Genomic DNA, 19,640 nt, shown 5'->3' on the forward strand with positions numbered 1-19,640 from the left:
AGGTATTCACACAGGGTCTGACAGACTGAGCCACAGCTGAACAAAGGGCAACACCACAAGGAGTGATCAGTTAGTGAGAGATTGGCCTGTCCCTCCCTCATCCTATGCTTAGTCTGGCTGTTCTGCACTCTAATATCTCACCTACTATTCCAAAGTACTTTTTTTCATTTTACACATGACAGTTTATATATGTACAATTTATTTGTATAAAGTGTTTATATAAATAAATGCTGCCTTAAAGGCTTAATACCATCTGCAGCTCAGCTCTTCTGCTGCTCTGCCTTCTTTGGGATCCAGACTGAGTGAGAAACATCTACTTTACTTTGGACATATTGTATTGGTGGTTTGCTTCACTTCTGCCTTTACCTTTTTGTCCCTATCTTGTTGCCATTTTAAGTGCACTCAGCGTTTACCAAGTGTACTGTAGACACTTGTTTACATGGAGAACTGCAAATCTGCCCCTTGCAGTCATTTCATTCTCTTCCAACCAAGAAACAAAAATGTGACACTTGACAGCTCGTCTTTTTCCTCCATCTCCCTTTTCTATCCATCTTTTATTTGCTGCAATAAATACATCCTCCTCCCACTGCCTCTCTGCTCACCCTATCAATCAACGAGTGTGACTGGTAAAGAGCCACAGATAGGCGCACGCACACTCCAAAGAGGCCTGTGATGAGATCAAGACATGCAGGTAAACGTCAGTAAATCACCCTTTAACTGACACATGCAGTCTCATATATGCAGCACATTAAGGTTCTTCACCAGCCTGTGGCTGATTTAATAGAGCTGAAGGAAAGATATGTTATTTGTCAATTAGCTCTTTACTATTTACAATGGAAGAAGGTCAGGATCACTACTGAAACTGTTCATAACCTTTGCAACACAGTATATGGAAGTAAAATAGACACATTTTTCTATGTCCAGTAACATTAAGCAGAATTGAATTCCACTAACTGTGTGCATTTTAAAATCCCTTACGGATGGTCTGAGACTACAAGACTATTTCTGTTGTCCATAAAACACTGGATTCTTTCAAGACAAACTCACTCATCTGCTGGTCTTTCTTTAAAGGTTCCACAGCTGCTGTTCAATGACCCTAGAAGAGATAAATGCAGGAAGTGTTGTATGCTTCTCTATAATAGGCTACAGTGCTGTGATGAAATAACCTCTGTCGGTATAATGTCGTAAAAGTCTGTGCTACATTAATTTTAAAATTTAACCAGGAGTGTTAATTGGTAAAACAAAAACACTTCAGTTAAATGTGTTATGGAAACAGTCCTCTTATTTTAACCATGGATGTCAGTTTATATTGTCCAAAATCAGTGTCCAATTTGGTGCAGGGTTGCAATGAAAAGGGGCTTAATCATATTTGTCATTTGTTTTGTACACACTTACTACTATATAGAAGCGTAAGCCTTGAGGCACCACATAGTTTTTACCGTTCTAACTCTAATAGGAGTTTTCCAGGAACATGAGCCGAATCGTTTTTAAATCTGTTTGCTGCTATAAAAGTCAGAGTCACTAGGTTTATGATACAGAATGTCCTTTAGGGATTTACCGAGATGACACTCAACAGATTAAAACTGTGGGTATTAAAGCGAAGTACACATCCAACCAGCAAGCTTATATCATGATCCTGGAAACACTGTGCCTAAGCTCTACAGTCATTTCTCACTCACAGCTATGAAGAGTGCCATGCAGTGCCATACAGTACTGTACCTGGTTCTAAATATAGAAATGCACTAAATAGTGTTATTACAGTTGACCTCCAGCAGAGTCTAAATAAATTAATAAAGTGTTTGGATCAGTTCACAAAAGCTCTAAATGCCACTAAATGATTTTATTACTCTCGTGGCTTAAAGAAGCTCATCTCTGGAGCAAATGAGGCATGAGGCACTGATAACGTCACAAATGAGGAGCTGAAATTACAGCCCATCTGGGGTTCCACATGCAATTTTCACCTTGTGGCATTTGGCTTCAAAGTCTCCCCAGAAGTCACCAGCACAGCGCTAATTGCTTTCTAACAGTGAATGGTTTGCTGCCATATGTGACTCTCATAATAAAGACTATGACTGTGAGAATGGAGCACGCGTGAAACACACTGATAAACAGCGGGACATAAAAGCAGAGCTGTCTTATTGAGGTATTGGATGGGAGGGGAAGAGGAGCTATAATATCCCACTGTTTCCATGGTGACGAATATTCCTCAAGGTTCGTCTATTTCTCAACATGGGAAAAGTGTAACACAGACAGCTTCACAGACATTATTCTGCCACTCAGCTTTAAAATATGGTCATTTAAATCAGTAGTAATTTACAGCTACACAATCCGGACGAAATCTACAGTTTCCTGACTGCAAGTGAGTCTCTGGCCTAAAGCTACTAATGCTACAGTATATCTCTTCATATATTTAGAAAGGTGAACCCCCTCATGGACAATCTGCAGTTAAATCCCAGTGTCTTTCTGTCATGCACACACATCATCAGATTTCCATCCCAGTGGAAACTGGTCCAGGTCCAGAAGCAGCCCTAAATCATCACCACTTATAAAGGAAAAAAACTGGACACTGATAGTATAAGATACGAGTATAGGAGCTGTGGCAGGAAGTAGAAATATACATGATGACGTCATCTAATTGTAAATCAGAATACTGTATCTTAATACAGAAAAGGTGAATTGGAAAAATAAGCAGAAATTACAGATTACGTTTTTTTAGTTTGCCATTATTTGAGACTGCCCAATTATTTTAATCAAGACATTTTGCCCTTACTGTATAACATTAAGTGCACCCACACTCAGACGCCCTAATGCTGATTTCTCAAGCATGAGTTTTAATAAAAACGTCTTTTTTTATCTTCACAGGATAATAAGACAGACGAGTATGAAGGTAAATGACTGCAGCTTCATTCTGGTTTGTGGCCATCATGTAATTCATACAAACATTCATTTTTTTAGCCACTGACCTTGATTTTCTTTCATTAGAAATCTAATGCTTTGGTATTTAGGGATTCCCACTAATCACCTTGACTGTGGCTGTGAACCGTGGCCTGAAGCAACGCAACATACAGTACAGTACAGGTGACGGTCACATAATTAGAACATTATCAAAAAGATTTATTTCACTTATTCCATTCAAAAAGTGACACATGTATATTATATTTTTTATTACACAGACTGATATATTTTAAATGTTTATTTATTTTAATTGTGATGATTATAACTGACAACTAATAAAAACCCCAAATTCAGTATCTCAGAAAATTAGAAATAATTTAGGATTTTTAAAAATTTGGCCAACTGAAAAATGACAGGATTCTTAACGTGACAAATGCACAGCTCAAGACACAGGAATTAGTATAAGCTTGTTTTAATGGCTTGGGCAGGTCCAGTGAACAGGCATGGTTCATACACAGGGAGACTCATGGGCGACGGTACAGACAAGGGGAAGGCAGACTCAGGTAAGTAGCAGGCAGATTTAGCAGTAGGCGAGCACAGCAAAGGAACAGGCAGGGATCAGGCAGGCAGTCAAAAACAGGAAACAGGCAGATGGTCAGGACACGATACAGAAACATAGATAAAATACTGGAAAGTGGTGAAATCACGCAACAATCTGGCAGAGGACTGGAGTGGATACTGGAGGTTAAATATGATGATAGATTACTGATTAGCAGCTGGTGAATCATGTGACCGGAGGTAAAGCAACCCCTAAACATGATGGAACAGAAAACTGGAAGTAAGCACAATAAAACAGGAAGTGACACAAGAGATAAGTGCAGAGTCCGGTGTAGTGACAAAAAGAACAAAGATACCATGTCCTTAATCCAGGTACTGGCAGCTTTGCCACTGTGTGCAGGTGGAAAATGAAATCTGCATCTCCATAAAGTCGGTCAGCAGCAGGAAGCATGTAGTGCTGTAAAGCTTCCTGTTATATAGCTGCATTGACCTTGGACCTCAGAAAACACAGTGGACCCCACCAGCAGGTGACATGACCCCCCAAACCACCACTGACTGTGGACACTTTACACTGGACCTCAAGCAACATGGATTCTGTGCCTCTCTTCTCTTCCTCCAGACACTGTCCCTGATTTCCAAAGGAAATGTCAAATTTCCTTTCATCAGAGAACAAAACTTTGGCACACTCAGCAGCAGTCTAGTCTTTTTTACCTTTAGCCCAGATGAGACACTTCTGATGCTGTCTGTCAAGAGTGGCTTGACACAAAAAAGACAGCTGAAACCCATCCATCCATCCATCCATCCATCCATCCATCCATCCATCCATCCATCCATCCATCCATCCATCCATCCATCCATCCATCCATCCATCCATCCATCCATCCATCCATCCATCCATCCATCCATCCATTTTCTACCGCTTGTTCTCATTCAGTGTCGTGGGGGGGCTGGAGGCTATCCCTGCTAGCTGAGGGCGAGAGACGAGAGGAAGTCCATTGCAGGGCACAGCTGAAACCACGTCTTGCATACGTCTATGTGTAGGGGTTCTGACATTTTTGAATGGATTTGTTCTGGCTCTGTGCTTGAGAACAGCCAGCCTCTTTTTGCTCTGATATTAGATTTTGTGAGCATGAATGCAAATGTGAGCTCACATTTCATCACCTTGTGCTATAGTCACATTGAATATTCTGCAGTAGAAGCTCAGACAGCCAGCACTGGTAGACAGCGGAAGGATGAATAAACTCCAAGTGTGGGCACATCGAGGGGGAATTTAAATATAGCCTAAATCTCTGATTCTTAAACAATAAGAACAACTGAACCTAATCTAATCCAACTGATTTGCGCCATTAGAGGAGAAGAGAAGAGAGAACATGGAGGCAGTGAGTGACTGTTGTTTGTGTGTGACTCACCACCTGAGACTACTGAGCTTTCTCAGCAGGAGGTGATAGACCAGCTGTGTGTTGCGCACATGGCTGCATCAATTATCCGCCTCCTTGATCTTGACGTGAACTCTTTTAACCGGAGTGACATCAGGCCTGATGAAAGAAAGAGAAACGGAATAAAGAACATGTGAAGAGTGCAGCGAGGAAGGGGCTGAAGCCTTTCAGTTGCAGGTTTATGGGTGCATCTTTTCTCAACCGACCACTCCTTCATATGGGACGTTTTTGTTTTTCTGGTAAAGGTATGTCTCTGGCAAAAGCACCTTTATGCTCCTCTGCAAAATAAAGCAGATACAAACACATATTCCGTTTAATCTACTTTTTCGCTCTTATGCACCATACCATACAGGTCAGCGCCTCACTGTAGGTGCAACTGCACCTACAGTGCAGTTGCACCTACACACTTGTCTGTATTTCAAGTGCAACTGCACCTACAGTACCAATAAAGCAAACCAGAAACAGACTACCCATCTACTACTGTCTGTTTTATCTAAATTATAGTGTCTAAAATGGAGTCGAATCAAAATAATGCTCCGTTCTCCTGATCAAGAAGGAAGTATTTATCCAGTTATGTTTATTTTATTAGGAAGTAGCACATACTGTACTACCTAGTGTTCTTGTGTTGATCCTTCCTGTACTGGACCTCAGGCTGTACAGAGTGGTTTGATTTTGGTCTACATGTGGTGTCAGTGGTTCAATGTGGTGTCAAACTGTGAGCATTTAGGGGATTTTCCTGCATTGACATTTACAGAGGCCGTGAGGTTACTCTGGCCACATTCCATCACAAGGGAATCCCAGATTGGATTGAGTTACCAGCTCTGGTAACGCGTCCTTGAACACAACACCAATCGAAGTCTCGTGACCTTCCTTAAAAAAGCCATAAATGTTTAATGCTGTGTCCCATTAGGCATAAAATGTGATGTCATTTGTTGCTCTGTACAAATGTTTTTGTTGTTCAAAAGGACCTTTGGCTGTTTGATAAAATGTTTAAAAATAGTTGTAAAGCATCTGGGTGTTAGAAATTAAATGCTACACTGTAATGTTTTGGGTTTTAGGGTAAAATATATAGATCGACATCCGACAGCTTTTTACTCTTAAAAGAACTCAGTAAAACATGTGTAATCTGTGTTGTTACAACTTAAATGGTTTGTGCTGTAATAAAAATAACCAGCAATTTCAATGGTCAGGTCTGAGAGTCCTTGATCCTAAAATAGTTTTATTGAGTTCTTTATGTCAGCAGTTTGATCTCAGGATGCCTTTGAGTTGCCTTCCCCCAAAAGGCTGCATGTTAGATCAGGATTTTATCCTCCCTCTTTATCTTCCCTCTGAGCCGCTGCTGAAAATAAATAGATATAAACAAATGTGGCAAAGGCTTGCCGGAGAGAAAAGTAATCTCCCACTTCAGATTCCTTTTAATACTTGTGTCATGATCTGGCTTTGTGTTTCTAGTTGTTTCCTGTTTTATTTTGGTAGTCTCCTGGTTTCTGTTCCTGTTTTAACTTTACTTCCGGTTTCTTGTCTTGTCACAGCTGTCCCTGCTCATTACCCACACCTGCACTCTGTTAGTCATCAAGTCACTGTGTATTTAACCACCACCTGTGTCCTTAGTTCCCTGCCAGATTGTTGAGTTGAGTTCCCTGAGTGTTCGTGTTTCTCGTGTCTTGTTCCTGTCTGTATCGTGTATCCTGCCCGACCCTGGATTATCTACTTACCGTGAGTTTTTGCCTGTTCCCTGTCTGTACTTTCGCCGAGCCTTTTCGTGTATGACCTGGACCGTCTGACCGTGCCTTTAAGAATAAACCCTTTTGTTGATTATAATATCGCCTCCGTGCTGTGCATGTGGGTTCGCCGTCTGCCTGCCCGAGCCCTGACAGAACAATCTGGCCACACTTGGACCCAGCCAGCACTTAGCCTCCGGTCAGGTCAGTGACTGTTTTTCCTTTGTTTTTTACGGCAAATATAACTCTCCCGCGGAAGTATGGTTTCGGTTTCCTCCTCTCCGCCTCGTCGGATCGTTGTGCCTGCACCAACCTGCCCAGCTCCATGGTTATTTCCCTGGGAGGATTTCCTGCTCTCACGCGGTCCTCAGTCTCCAGTTCAGCCGCGCGCTGCTCAGTCGCCAGGTCAGCCGCGCGCTGCTCAGTCTCCAGTTCAGCCGCGCGCTGCTCAGTCTCCAAGTCAGCCGCGCGCTGCTCAGTCTCCAGTTCAGCCGCGCGCTGCTCAGCCTCCAAGTCAGCCGCGCGCTGCTCAGTCTCCAGTTCAGCCGCGCGCTGCTCAGTCTCCAGTTCAGCCGCGCGCTGCTCAGTCCCCAGTTCAGCCGCGCGCGGTTCAATCTCCAGTTCAGTCGTGTTTTCCCCAGTCTCCAGCCCAAGCTCCAGACGCCGCGGTCCCGGTTCACCAAGCGGGTCCCGGTACAGAGGTCCGGTCCACACCGCTCCCAGCGCCCCAAACGACGGACAGTCGCAGCTGCTCCGGATGGCGCCGGCGGCGGCGCGGTTCCAGGATTCCGGGTCCCGCGGTCTCGGTCATGGGGACCGAGCAGTCTCCTTCTCCGACAGAGGAGCCCCTTGATTCTCTAACTGACTGTGTCTCTCTGATAGCGGGCATCCCAGACAGCGTCGCCCGACGGGTCCACCTCCTCTGCTCTCCTCCGGTGGCGTTTCTCTTCGCCCACCTCATGAACACCGCCGATTCGGCAGCAGACCAGGGCGCGAGAAAACAACTGTTCCAGGAAGCAGCCGCTCTCGTCCTGAGGGAGCCTGTCCTGCGTAAGGCCCTGCAACTCCCGGGCCTGCAGCCAGCGGCCGCTTCATGTCCCACCTCTCAGTCAGGTCAGCCTCGCCATGCTCATGCCCTGGTGCAGCCCTGTCGCCTCCAGGCCCCAGCCCAGTCGAACCTAGTCCAGACCCCAGATCAGCCGTGTGTCGCCCAGACCCCAGATCAGCCGTGTGTCGCCCAGACCCCAGATCAGCCGTGTGTCGCCCAGACCCCAGATCAGCCGTGTGTCGCCCAGACCCCAGATCAGCCGTGTGTCGCCCAGACCCCAGATCAGCCGTGTGTCGCCCAGACCCCAGATCAGTCGTGTGTCGCCCAGACCCCAGATCAGTCGTGTGTCGCCCAGACCCCAGTTCCGTCCTTGTCCCCGTCAGAGGGCACCGCCCGTTTGACGATTGTTAACCCCACCCAATCAGGCCCGACGTCTTCCCCGTCGAGCTCGGCAGCTGTAAGCTGTCATGCCAGCTCCGGAGTTGACGCCGTTCCAGTCCCTGTCGGCCATGTTGCGGCCGTTCCAGCTCCTGTCGGCCATGTTGCGGCCGTTCTAGTTCCTGTCGGCTCCTCAGAGGAGGACGCCGTTCTAGTTCCTGTCGGCTCCTCAGAGGAGGACGCCGTTCCTGTTCCCGTCGGCCATATTGAGGCCGTTCTAGTTCCAGTTCCTGTCGGCTCCTCAGAGGAGGACGCCGTTCCTGTTCCCGTCGGCCATATTGAGGCCGTTCCTGTTCCTGTCGGCCCTGTAGAGGCCGTTCCAGTTCCTGTCGGCCATGTTGAGGTCGTTCCAGTTCCTGTCGGCCATGTTGAGGTCGTTCCAGTTTCTGTCGGCCAAGCAGAGGCCGTTCCAGTTCCTGTCGGCCATGTTGAGGTCGTTCCAGTTCCTGTCGGCCATGTTGCGGTCGTTCCAGTTCCTGTCGGCCATGTTGAGGTCGTTCCAGTTCCTGTCGGCCATGTTGAGGTCGTTCCAGTTCCTGTCGGCCATGTTGAGGTCGTTCCAGTTCCTGTCGGCCATGTTGAGGTCGTTCCAGTTCCTGTCCCTGTCGACCAAGTTGAGGTCGTTCCAGTTCCTGTCCCTGTCGACCAAGTTGAGGTCGTTCCAGTTCCTGTCCCTGTCGACCAAGTTGAGGTCGTTCCAGTTCCTGTTCCTGTCGGCCATGTTGAGGTCGTTCCAGTTCCTGTCCCTGTCGACCAAGTTGAGGTCGTTCCAGTTCCTGTTCCTGTCGGCCATGTTGAGGTCGTTCCAGTTCCTGTCCCTGTCGACCAAGTTGAGGTCGTTCCAGTTCCTGTCCCTGTCGACCAAGTTGAGGTCGTTCCAGCTCCTGTCCCTGTCGACCAAGTTGAGGGCGTTCCCGTAGGCCAAGTAGAGGGCGTTCCCGTAGGCCAAGTAGAGGGCGTTCCCGTAGGCCAAGTAGAGGGCGTTCCCGTAGGCCAAGTTGAGGGCGTTCCCGTAGGCCAAGTTGAGGGCGTTCCCGTAGGCCAAGTAGAGGTCACCCCTGTCTCTGACCCCGTTCCTGTCGGCCCTGTAGCGGTCGTTCCATTCCCCGTTCCCGTCGGCCCTGTAGCGGTCGTTCCAGTCCCCGTCACCCTTGGAGCTGCAGCGCCCGCCGGCCTCCAGGAGGAGGTAGCACCTGCAGTTCCTGCGCACCTCCAGGAGGAGGTAGCACCTGCAGTTCCTGCGCACCTCCAGGAGGAGGTCGCGCTAGCCGTAGTTCCTGCGCACCTCCAGGAGGAGGTCGCGTCAGCCGCAGTTCCTGCGCACCTCCAGGAGGAGGTCGCGTCAGCCGCAGTTCCTGCGCACCTCCAGGAGGAGGTCGCGTCAGCCGCAGTTCCTGCGCGCCTCCAGGAGGAGGTCGCGTCAGCCGCAGTTCCTGCGCGCCTCCAGGAGGAGGTCGCGTCAGCCGCAGTTCCTGCGCGCCTCCAGGAGGAGGTCGCGTCAGCCGCAGTTCCTGCGCGCCTCCAGGAGGAGGTCGCGCCAGCCGCAGTTCCTGCGCGCCTCCAGGAGGAGGTCGCGCCAGCCGCAGTTCCTGCGCGCCTCCAGGAGGAGGTCGCGCCAGCCGCAGTTCCTGCGCGCCTCCAGGAGGAGGTCGCGCCAGCCGCAGTTCCTGCGCGCCTCCAGGAGGAGGTCGCGCCAGCCGCAGTTCCTGCGCGCCTCCAGGAGGAGGTCGCGCCAGCCGCAGTTCCTGCGCGCCTCCAGGAGGAGGTCGCGCCAGCCGCAGTTCCTGCGCGCCTCCAGGAGGAGGTCGCGCCAGCCGCAGTTCCTGCGCGCCTCCAGGAGGAGGTCGCGCCAGCCGCAGTTCCTGCGCGCCTCCAGGAGGAGGTCGCGCCAGCCGCAGTTCCTGCGCGCCTCCAGGAGGAGGTCGCGCCAGCCGCAGTTCCTGCGCGCCTCCAGGAGGAGGTCGCGCCAGCCGCAGTTCCTGCGCGCCTCCAGGAGGAGGTCGCGCCAGCCGCAGTTCCTGCGCGCCTCCAGGAGGAGGTCGCGCCAGCCGCAGTTCCTGCGCGCCTCCAGGAGGAGGTCGCGCCAGCCGCAGTTCCTGCGCGCCTCCAGGAGGAGGTCGCGCCAGCCGCAGTTCCTGCGCGCCTCCAGGAGGAGGTCGCGCCAGCCGCAGTTCCTGCGCGCCTCCAGGAGGAGGTCGCGCCAGCCGCAGTTCCTGCGCGCCTCCAGGAGGAGGTCGCGCCAGCCGCAGCTCCTGCGCGCCTCCAGGAGGAGGTCGCGCCCGTCATAGTTCCTGCCGACCTCCAGGAGGGGGTCGCTCCCGTCGCAGCTCCGGCGGACCTCCGGGAGGGGGTCGCTCCCGTCGCAGCTCCGGCGGACCTCCAGGAGGGGGTCGCTCCGCCGTAGTTTCCTGCCGACCTCCAGGAGGGGGTCGCTCCCGCCGTAGTTCCTGCCGACCTCCAGGAGGGGGTCGCTCCCGCCGTAGTTCCTGCCGACCTCCAGGAGGGGGTCGCTCCCGCCGTAGTTCCTGCCGACCTCCAGGAGGGGGTCGCTCCCGCCGTAGTTCCTGCCGACCTCCAGGAGGGGGTCGCTCCCGCCGTAGTTCCTGCCGACCTCCAGGAGGGGGTCGCTCCCGCCGTAGTCCCTGCCGACCTCCAGGAGGGGGTCGCTCCCGCCGTAGTCCCTGCCGACCTCCAGGAGGGGGTCGCTCCCGTCGTAGTCCCGGCGGACCTCCAGGAGGGGGTCGCGCCCGTCCCGGCTCCGGCCGCACCAGCATCGGTTCCTGGCGGCCCGGCTCCGGCCGCACCTGCATCGGTTCCTGGCGGCCCGGCTCCGGCCGCACCTGCATCGGTTCCTGGCGGCCCGGCTCCGGCCGCACCTGCATCGGTTCCTGGCGGCCCGGCTCCGGCCGCACCTGCATCGGTTCCTGGCGGCCCGGCTCCGGCCGCACCTGCATCGGTTCCTGGCGGCCCGGCTCCGGCCGCACCTGCATCGGTTCCTGTTTCTCGTCGCGGTGGTCCAAGGAGGACGCCGCTGGTTCCCGTCTCTCGTCGCGGTGGTCCAAGGAGGACGCCGCTGGTTCCCGCCTCTCGTCGCGGTGGTCCAAGGAGGACGCCGCTGGTCCCTGCCTCGTCCTTGTCTCGGCCGCCGGACTGGTGGCCTTGCCCTCGGCGCCTCCTGCTGCCCGGATGGCGCTGCCTCCTGCGGCGACGCCCGCCTCGACTCCTCAGCCCTTCGGATCAGCGTCCGCCCGGAGGACGTTGCCATTCGGGGTGGTCCCCGGGGACATCGGTCCAGCCCAAGGGCACTAAGAGTGCCACCCTGGCTCAGCGGCTGCTGGGCAGGGTCTCGCCACGCCATCACCCTCCGTGAGGGAATCCCTGAACTTCGTGTCTTCCCTGTTCGTGGACTTTGTTGTGGACTATTGTTTTGGCCCTCCCCCGGTCCTCCCTCCACCCACCCTGCTCATGTACCTTGAGGGGTAGGGATTCGGTCCCTCCGCCTGGGACCACCCTCCGCCCGCCCTGGTTTGGGGGGGGGGCTTCCGTAGGCGCCGTGGAAGGCGCCATAGGGGGGGGGGGGGTACTGTCATGATCTGGCTTTGTGTTTCTAGTTGTTTCCTGTTTTATTTTGGTAGTCTCCTGGTTTCTGTTCCTGTTTTAGCTTTACTTCCGGTTTCTTGTCTTGTCACAGCTGTCCCTGCTCATTACCCACACCTGCACTCTGTTAGTCATCAAGTCACTGTGTATTTAACCACCACCTGTGTCCTTAGTTCCCTGCCAGATTGTTGAGTTGAGTTCCCTGAGTGTTCGTGTTTCTCGTGTCTTGTTCCTGTCTGTATCGTGTATCCTGCCCGACCCTGGATTATCTACTTACCGTGAGTTTTTGCCTGTTCCCTGTCTGTACTTTCGCCGAGCCTTTTCGTGTATGACCTGGACCGTCTGACCGTGCCTTTAAGAATAAACCCTTTTGTTGATTATAATATCGCCTCCGTGCTGTGCATGTGGGTTCGCCGTCTGCCTGCCCGAGCCCTGACAACTTGTCTGTATTTCAAGTTGTTATATTTCAAAACTATTTTGATTCCTAGAAAGTAAAAGAGCTGTGAGGTTGGTGAAAACTCCTTCATTCCAAAACTAATCTTTTTCCTGCTAATAAATCCTGCTATAAAGGCTGTATCAGATTGAGCAAATACAATTAAATTAAAATATTATGAACAATTCGACTGCTGGCACTGCTCCTTAAAATGATTAATAATAATTTGTTAAAATTGCTTTACATATTTAGGTTTGTCCATTTGCTAAAATCTTCTTTCTTCAAACAACCACACATTTTTAACATCTTACATAAGCTTACGACAGTACTGTATTACACTGTTCAGGTTGGTTCAGTTGCCAACGTCTCAAATTTAAATTCAACTCTCTCAGAAATTTACATTTTTGTGACCTAGTTTCATATTAAAATGCTTTTTTTTTAATTACTGAGCTTGTGCTGAATACATGAGAATTAATTCAGAAGACCGTGGAGAGAGCTGTTAATCTTGCAGCAGCCCTGCTTGTCCTTTGGGACTCATTTGATTGAAATGAGGGACGCTGCTGTCAAGCTGGTCGATAACCTTCCTTCCTCCCTCCAGCTGTTGACCAAATAACAAGCAGCAGCGGATGGAGGCTGAAGATCGTTACGGAGGCCAAGCACTAATGATCAACTTTGCATGTGTGTGTGTGAAACTCTGAGTCAGTAAACGTGTGGGTTGTGCTCCCATCACCCGAATCGATACACTTGGCTGTGCTTCTCCATCTGCTCTGCTCTTAAAGGCTCTCTGCATGCGCTCACTCTTTCTGGACAGGATGTACAGTAGTAGTGCATGGTGGCAGTAGTACAGTAGTAGTAATTATGACTTCAAGGGTTTACTGTTCTGCTTTATAATGTACTGGAAAACTCTTTTAGGAAGCAGCATCAGCACATTTACACCTCATATATACCGTACAGTACTGTACTGTACTGTACAGTATGTCTCTCCCTGGCCAGTTAGATGCCAGTCGTAAATCTGGAGGACAACAAGTGGAGGGATGATGAGTAGAGTAAGTGTTACTACATAAGATCTAAAAAAAAAAAGTTTCTGAATGTACATACAGTAGATTTATTTTTCTCCACTTTCTCCACTGGAACTACAGTAGATGCAACCTGGCTACAACTAAAGGGTTCTCTTATGTGATCTGGCCTCTACAACATCTAACCTGCAAAACGGCTGTTACAACTTTACAAGAAAAGCAGGAATGAGAGGAAGATGAGTCTCTTGCTCAGGTGGGTGCTGGAAGGAGACATAAGAAAACTCCCTGTGCTGAGTGCTCCCTGTGCTCACTGTGCTGAGGGAGACAGAAGGATAATGTCAAGCATCAGAAGTACTGTATATCCTGTCCAACAGCATTTTCTTCTGGGCACATGCTGCACGGTAGGCAATCGCTTGAGTCAAGTGTTAACATTCTTGCACATGTTGTATTAATCTTTAGGACAATGGCTCCGCACTTTGCTTTAAAAGCCTCCTTTTGCTTTACTCAATACATTTGAACCTCAAATGTATTGAACCTCAGTTCTTCTCCTAAGACAAGAGCATAAACAGACAACCTGCCAAGAGCATGAATAACCTGGAGGTGTCACAGAACAGAACATTTAGCGAATTTAGTGAATAACTTGCGTAAGAACAGTTAAAAGCATCTGATCAGTGAAGGTTTCTTGTAATGCGATCAGTGCATCAGTGCAGCCACTAATGGATAACATCAAGTTATTAACTATTCAGTATTCTGAAGGAGCACTTACGGCCATTTGATCTGTATCACAGTCGCAGGGAATTGCTGCTCATGTGGTTACTGTAAAATGTCCTGGCAATGAATTACAAAGTCAGCAAGAAGAATACACAGCAAATTCCACAGAGCTTGGTCCTAAACATGGCAGGATATAACAGTCCACTGTGCACGTCTGTGGTGTCAGTCAACTCGCCAAAGAGCGACAGGAAGTGAATGACAACTAGGAGAAGATATACGGCCTATATGACAGAAGACTGATGTTGGTGGGTAGATGGGGTCAAGGTTTGTGTGTGTGACTGATTGCTCTCTGTGACAGGCCAAAAACTGACCACAGGGAAATGAAGGCAGGGAGGATGGTTGTCAACTAGAGCTGCAGCTAAAGCAAATGATGCATGGAGAAAGAGGAAGGGGATGCTCTGGAAACTGCAGAGCTGGAAATTAAAAAGAATGAAAAGGATGTGGAACAAGCAAAGAGAACATGGCAACTGCTAAACAGGGCAACATTGATCATGGGACTCAAGAGTCCTGGTAACACTGAACATAAAGCATGGTAAGATTTGTGAGGGTCTTAACAAAAATTCGCTATAGAGGTATATAAAGCAAAACATAAAAATCCTTCACAAAAATGCAGCAAATAAATCAATATGTCCAGAGATGTGAAAGTAAATTGAGGGGCTCAAAGGATTACACTTGATAATTCAGTGAGCAAGGCATGAAGCAAAGCATTAGGGAACAGACAGCACATGGACAGAGACCAGAAATACAAATGTACCCATACAAATTCAGATGTAACATACGTAACATGGTCCTCCTGAAAACTCTTCGCAAGAATTAAAAAATTAACCAGACTGGAACAGAGACCGATCATCAGATACACAACTATGATTGTGTGGACTATAACAGATCAGTTTTCACTGTTTCTGCGGAAAACACTTAGTGATTAAAACGCAGTGTGTGGCCATGCACTTTATATTTAGAGATTTTAAACCAACAAGGGCCAGAGGCAATGTCAGAGAGAATGTGGCCTAAAACAAGGGTTCAGTTTGTCTGACACTGAGGTTAAAGCCTGGGGTCTGCAGCTATGCAGGGTTATAGCAGGGGCAAAGGACAAAAATTGGGCAGGAGAAGGAAAAGGCCAGTGTGTGACCAGACATGCCAAAGTGAGCTGAATGGGGTGGAAAGCGTCTGGATCAAGGTTAAAAATGAAACAGACTGAGGACAAAATATTGTGCAGTAAGAACTGATGAGGAGATATTTTAGTTGCTGTTGTTGAATCATGCTGAACCAGTCTCTGACTATTTTAATAAAGCATGAGGCAGGGACAGATTTACAGCATCTTGCTTTAGGCCAGGCGATGAAAAAGAAGTGAATCGATAACAGAGCCTGTGGCTTAATATGGTTCTGAAGCTATGGGCTATAAGTGCCAAATGAGAAGTATTTGTTTTGAAGGATGCTAACAAAACATGATAGAAAAAGTGACACAAACAGCTCTGGCCTTGCTCAGATTCAATGTGGGCTGAAGACAAATAAGTTGTACAAAGACAACTTATGAGTCTGACTCACTCTCACAGCGTGTTCTCACCGGGGATTTATAGAATGAGCAGTTCCTTCAATGCGGGTCTGCGATGTGAGCGAACTGCTGCAAAGGAGTAATGCGGAGAAACGCTGCACCGTAAGTCAGATGGAACAGCCACTGGAAACAAGTCTCAGTGACATCACTGAGGAAAGGAGCTGATAGTTTGGTGTTCGTTTCTTTAGCTGATTCCTAAATGTTCTTCCAGCTCTTCATTCTTAGTCCCAGCAGTCCCAGCCTCAGTACTTTTCCAGCCTTCGTGTCTCGGTTTGAAGTTGTCTGAGGCAAACTTATGTAGATTTAACGCTCATTGTTCATTTGTTGTTTACATAACTGTGATAATATTCCTCCTACAGAGAAAAAGAATCATTTGAAAGGATATCTGCGTCCTCTGAAGGGGATGTACAGTATTCAAACATTGATTGCTATGGCTTTGCATTAAATCTATAAAAGGCTCACACATGAAGTCCTCAATACGCTTTTCGTTGGCCATAAGTGAAATGTGATCTTCATGCTAATGTTTTAAGTTTGTCTCTTTGTCTCCTGCTGCTTTTCTCCAGAGACTCTGACACTGAAGAGAAGGATACCTTAGACATGAATGACTCTTGTTTTCTTCCATTCGTTCCTTATTTACTGACTCACCATCTTTTCAGTGCTTATTGCGTGTTTATGTCCCAACACAAATGCCCTCCACTGCTGGGAAAGGCCACTGAAAGCAACTTATCAGAGCAGTCAAACCCGCCTTTCCCTTTCATGGCCATTATTTCACACTGACTCGTTTCCGCTTCTCCTGCCTCCTCTCCAGGCCAACAGAGCGAGACGGCGCAAACTGGTCGAGCCATCCACCTCCTCACTCTCTGCTGCCCACCCCCTGCTTCCCTGCTTCATCAATCTCTGCCTGATGTTCCACACGCTTGTCCGCCAACTTCCCTTCCTCCATTCGTTATTCTCTCCCTCGGTAGCTCATGTTTTCCTCTGCCCTCCTGCATCTTGGAACGGCAACATCGCCCTGTTGCCATGACAGCGAAGGTAATGTTGAAGCGGGAGATCAGCTAGGTTTTTAACCTTTTGTTTGTGGGTATAAATCCCTCACACACACACACACACACACACACACACACACACACACACACACACACACACACACACACACACACACACAGACACACACACACACACACACACACACACACTCTCCAGCCCCCAGGAGTTTGTGGCTTCGCTGTCTCATAAACCTTGTTGTCTGTCTACTTTGCTGCCCTTCCCAGGAACAGGCACCTGTGGCATTCTCGTCGTTGCCATGCCAACATGTTGGTGGGAAGGCAGAGGATATAGAGGGTATGAGTTCTCATCATATCTTTGGAAAGTCTGAATTTCTTTCCCTTCTTTTTCTGAACATTGTTTCCTGTCTTTTTGTTTGTCAGCCCAGCAACGTTCAGTTTTAATTCTGCTTCCAACTCACACTGGACCACGTGACTTGTGTCGTGACCAGACTCAGAGTCCACTCTCGCAGGCTATTACAGACATTTCACCATCTGTCTACCCACTGCTCATTACCTGGATGGGGTGTAGCTGTAATTTTCTAGCATCCTGCTGTGATACAAACATAATGGAGTGAATTGTGTTACAGCCAGGGGCTCAGCACCTACAACCTGTAGAATTTAACTTCAGCCACACATAAGAGCAGCTGATTAGCACCTCTGCAGGGCTGTTAATCAGCGTAAGGAAAGACTGCAGACTGTCAGAGCTGCCTGATCCAGATAAATGTGTAGTTCAGAGATCATCACAGACATATAAAAAAGAAACAGCACGGAAGGAACATTTCACTGTATGCTCTCACCTCATCACTATGACTCTGCAGACGTCTGCTGTCATTACCCAGTGGGTGATGTTTCCGTCAGCCCCCGTTAGACCGAAGCAATTAGTGTGTGTTGATGTGCGCTGCGGTGTAAACATTGTGACTGTGACTGATAGTTAACATTATCATCCTTTTAGAGTCGGCATCAGGGTTGTTATGTTTATGTGGGTGCACATAATAAATGTGTGCGTGTGTGTGTTCTGTCGTGCATGCACCAACATAAAGGTCTCAGTGAAACTAGTTTGTCTGTCTGAGCAAAGGTCGTTTCTACAGTGATGCGTGATGGATTCCTCACAAACCAGAAGTTATTGTCATTGCAAAACAGAGAAGAATATTCATGAGAGAGCCAGAGGCGGAAGGATGCATTCACCCAACGTCTAGACACTGTTGATGTACGAAGAAAGTTGACTTTAAAACAAAACACCTGAAACAGTGAGTGAGATCAGGATTGTATAATTAATACTTAATGAAAATATAATAGAAAATAAATAAAATAGATATATAACAGCAGGAGGAAATAGAAAATCACCTTACAGCTAATCAGTTTACCAGTTTACCAGTTATCTAATTTCAAGCCCCTTGAAGTCAGTAATGGACTTGTTGGGCCTGTCATCAATGTTGATGGGATGAATTTTTTGCGCCTTGTAAAAAAAACAACAAGCATGAGTCGATACAGACGATGGATGTACCGTATGGAAATGCAGTGTCCATCAATAATTCACGGGCAGCTTTGAAGTTCTGCCCTTCGCTCTGTCGGCTCAGCCTTCGATGCGTCACTCATAACACCTCATACAAACATGTAAATGTACAGTAGAGCCTTGGAGTGAGGTGTTGCATAAACTATAATGCATAATACGTACTGTACAATGAACACAAAGATAAGTATAACTTGCATGATCTATGTGAATCAGCAGCACAGTTTGATGACTGGTCACATGAGGACTTTTGGCTGATGCTGTTTTCGTCCTTCACCTTCATGGAACCTCATTCATATTTCTGTTTGCATTCAGCTACCGTAGGGTTTAGTTCTTAGTCATTTGGCGCTTTCGTCTCTTCATTCCGCTTCTTTACAGTCTTCAGTACTTGACCCTCAGAGACTCATCCCAATGCTTGTCAGGAAACCCATGCGCATCAGCTATTCACCTCCTCGTCTCAGCAGCCAGACTAACTCATCCCCCGCTCGGCTTTCTCATTTCAGCCCCCTCTCGCTCCTGTCCACAAAACCTACTGCTGCCATACGTCATCGCTCCGCACACCTCCCTTCATCCCCCCTTGGTCTTGTCTCACCTCGTCCTCCCTCTGGTCATGTAACTTCTCCCTCCTTCCTTCCTTCAGTCTCACTTTGATGACTATCTTTCTACACTTCCCGCCAGAAGTTATTATTTTTTATGTGTGCATTATATAGCTATGATTAGATTACAGTAAATGGAAAAAGTTCAGTTAAGTTTCTACTTTAAAGCTGCTACATTATAATAAAAGATGGTTCAAACGCAAAAGCTTCCTCTCCATCGTCTGGAGATGCTCATGAGTGTCATGGATCCAGCGTTTGGGATCAGTTTCCGGCCTTATTTTGGTATTTCCTGTTTTATTGTCATGCTCTCCCTGTTTTGCTATGTCTTGTTTAGTTCCTGCTTTACTTCCGGCTCTCATTAGTCACCACCTGCAAGTTTTCAGTAATTATCTCTGTATTCAAGCACCAGTACTCACCTCGTGCCACCATTCCAGCGTTCATGTCCAGTAAGTCCGGTCGTGTACCAGTTTTCGAACCGTGTTTTGACCTAGCCTTGCCTGCTCCCTTTCTTCTTGTTTTGGACTCTCGTTCCTGAACCTTGTTTGTGGACTGACCTCCTTTGCTTGATCCCTGCCTGTAGTGTCACCACCATCTGCGTTAACCTGTGTACCGACCTCTGCCTGTTTGACCACTTGCTGTATTAAACCTCCACAAAGACTAAATCCGTGTGTGCTGTGCGTCTGGGTCCTTCACCTTGATCTGTGACAATGAGGGGTCTGATTTTTAAAATATAAAATTGCAGCACAGCTTGGAGTGCATTGCACTTTGAAGTTGTCAGTTTGTGTGTGTAAAATACAGTAATACAGAGATCTTATATTTCTATTATATGTTTGGATGTAACTTTGTTGAGTCTATTAATAACTTCCTGTTGATTGCCTTTGGCTGAACTCTGCTCTCTGCTCTTTAGTAAAGTCTTTACTGAATTATTTATACACCTTTCTAAGATGCTATTTTTAAACAGCTAGCTGTAAAAGCTCAAATGTGCAACTCAAGCAAACACTGGTCCAAACATCAGCCCAGCTC

The 19,640-nt window shown here is 48.3% G+C and overlaps 1 long non-coding RNA gene across 1 annotated transcript; it reads left to right on the forward strand.

The window, feature by feature from the left end:
- Positions 1-15,879: 15,879 nt before the first annotated feature.
- Positions 15,880-19,479, forward strand: LOC114851065 (uncharacterized). The gene is made up of 3 exons (XR_003784980.3): positions 15,880-16,497; positions 16,737-16,806; positions 16,893-19,479. It is a non-coding gene; the product is annotated as an uncharacterized LOC114851065 (long non-coding RNA).
- Positions 19,480-19,640: the final 161 nt, after the last annotated feature.

Source organism: Betta splendens, chromosome 2, assembly GCF_900634795.4.
Source record: "Betta splendens chromosome 2, fBetSpl5.4, whole genome shotgun sequence".
NCBI lineage: Eukaryota > Metazoa > Chordata > Actinopteri > Anabantiformes > Osphronemidae > Betta > Betta splendens.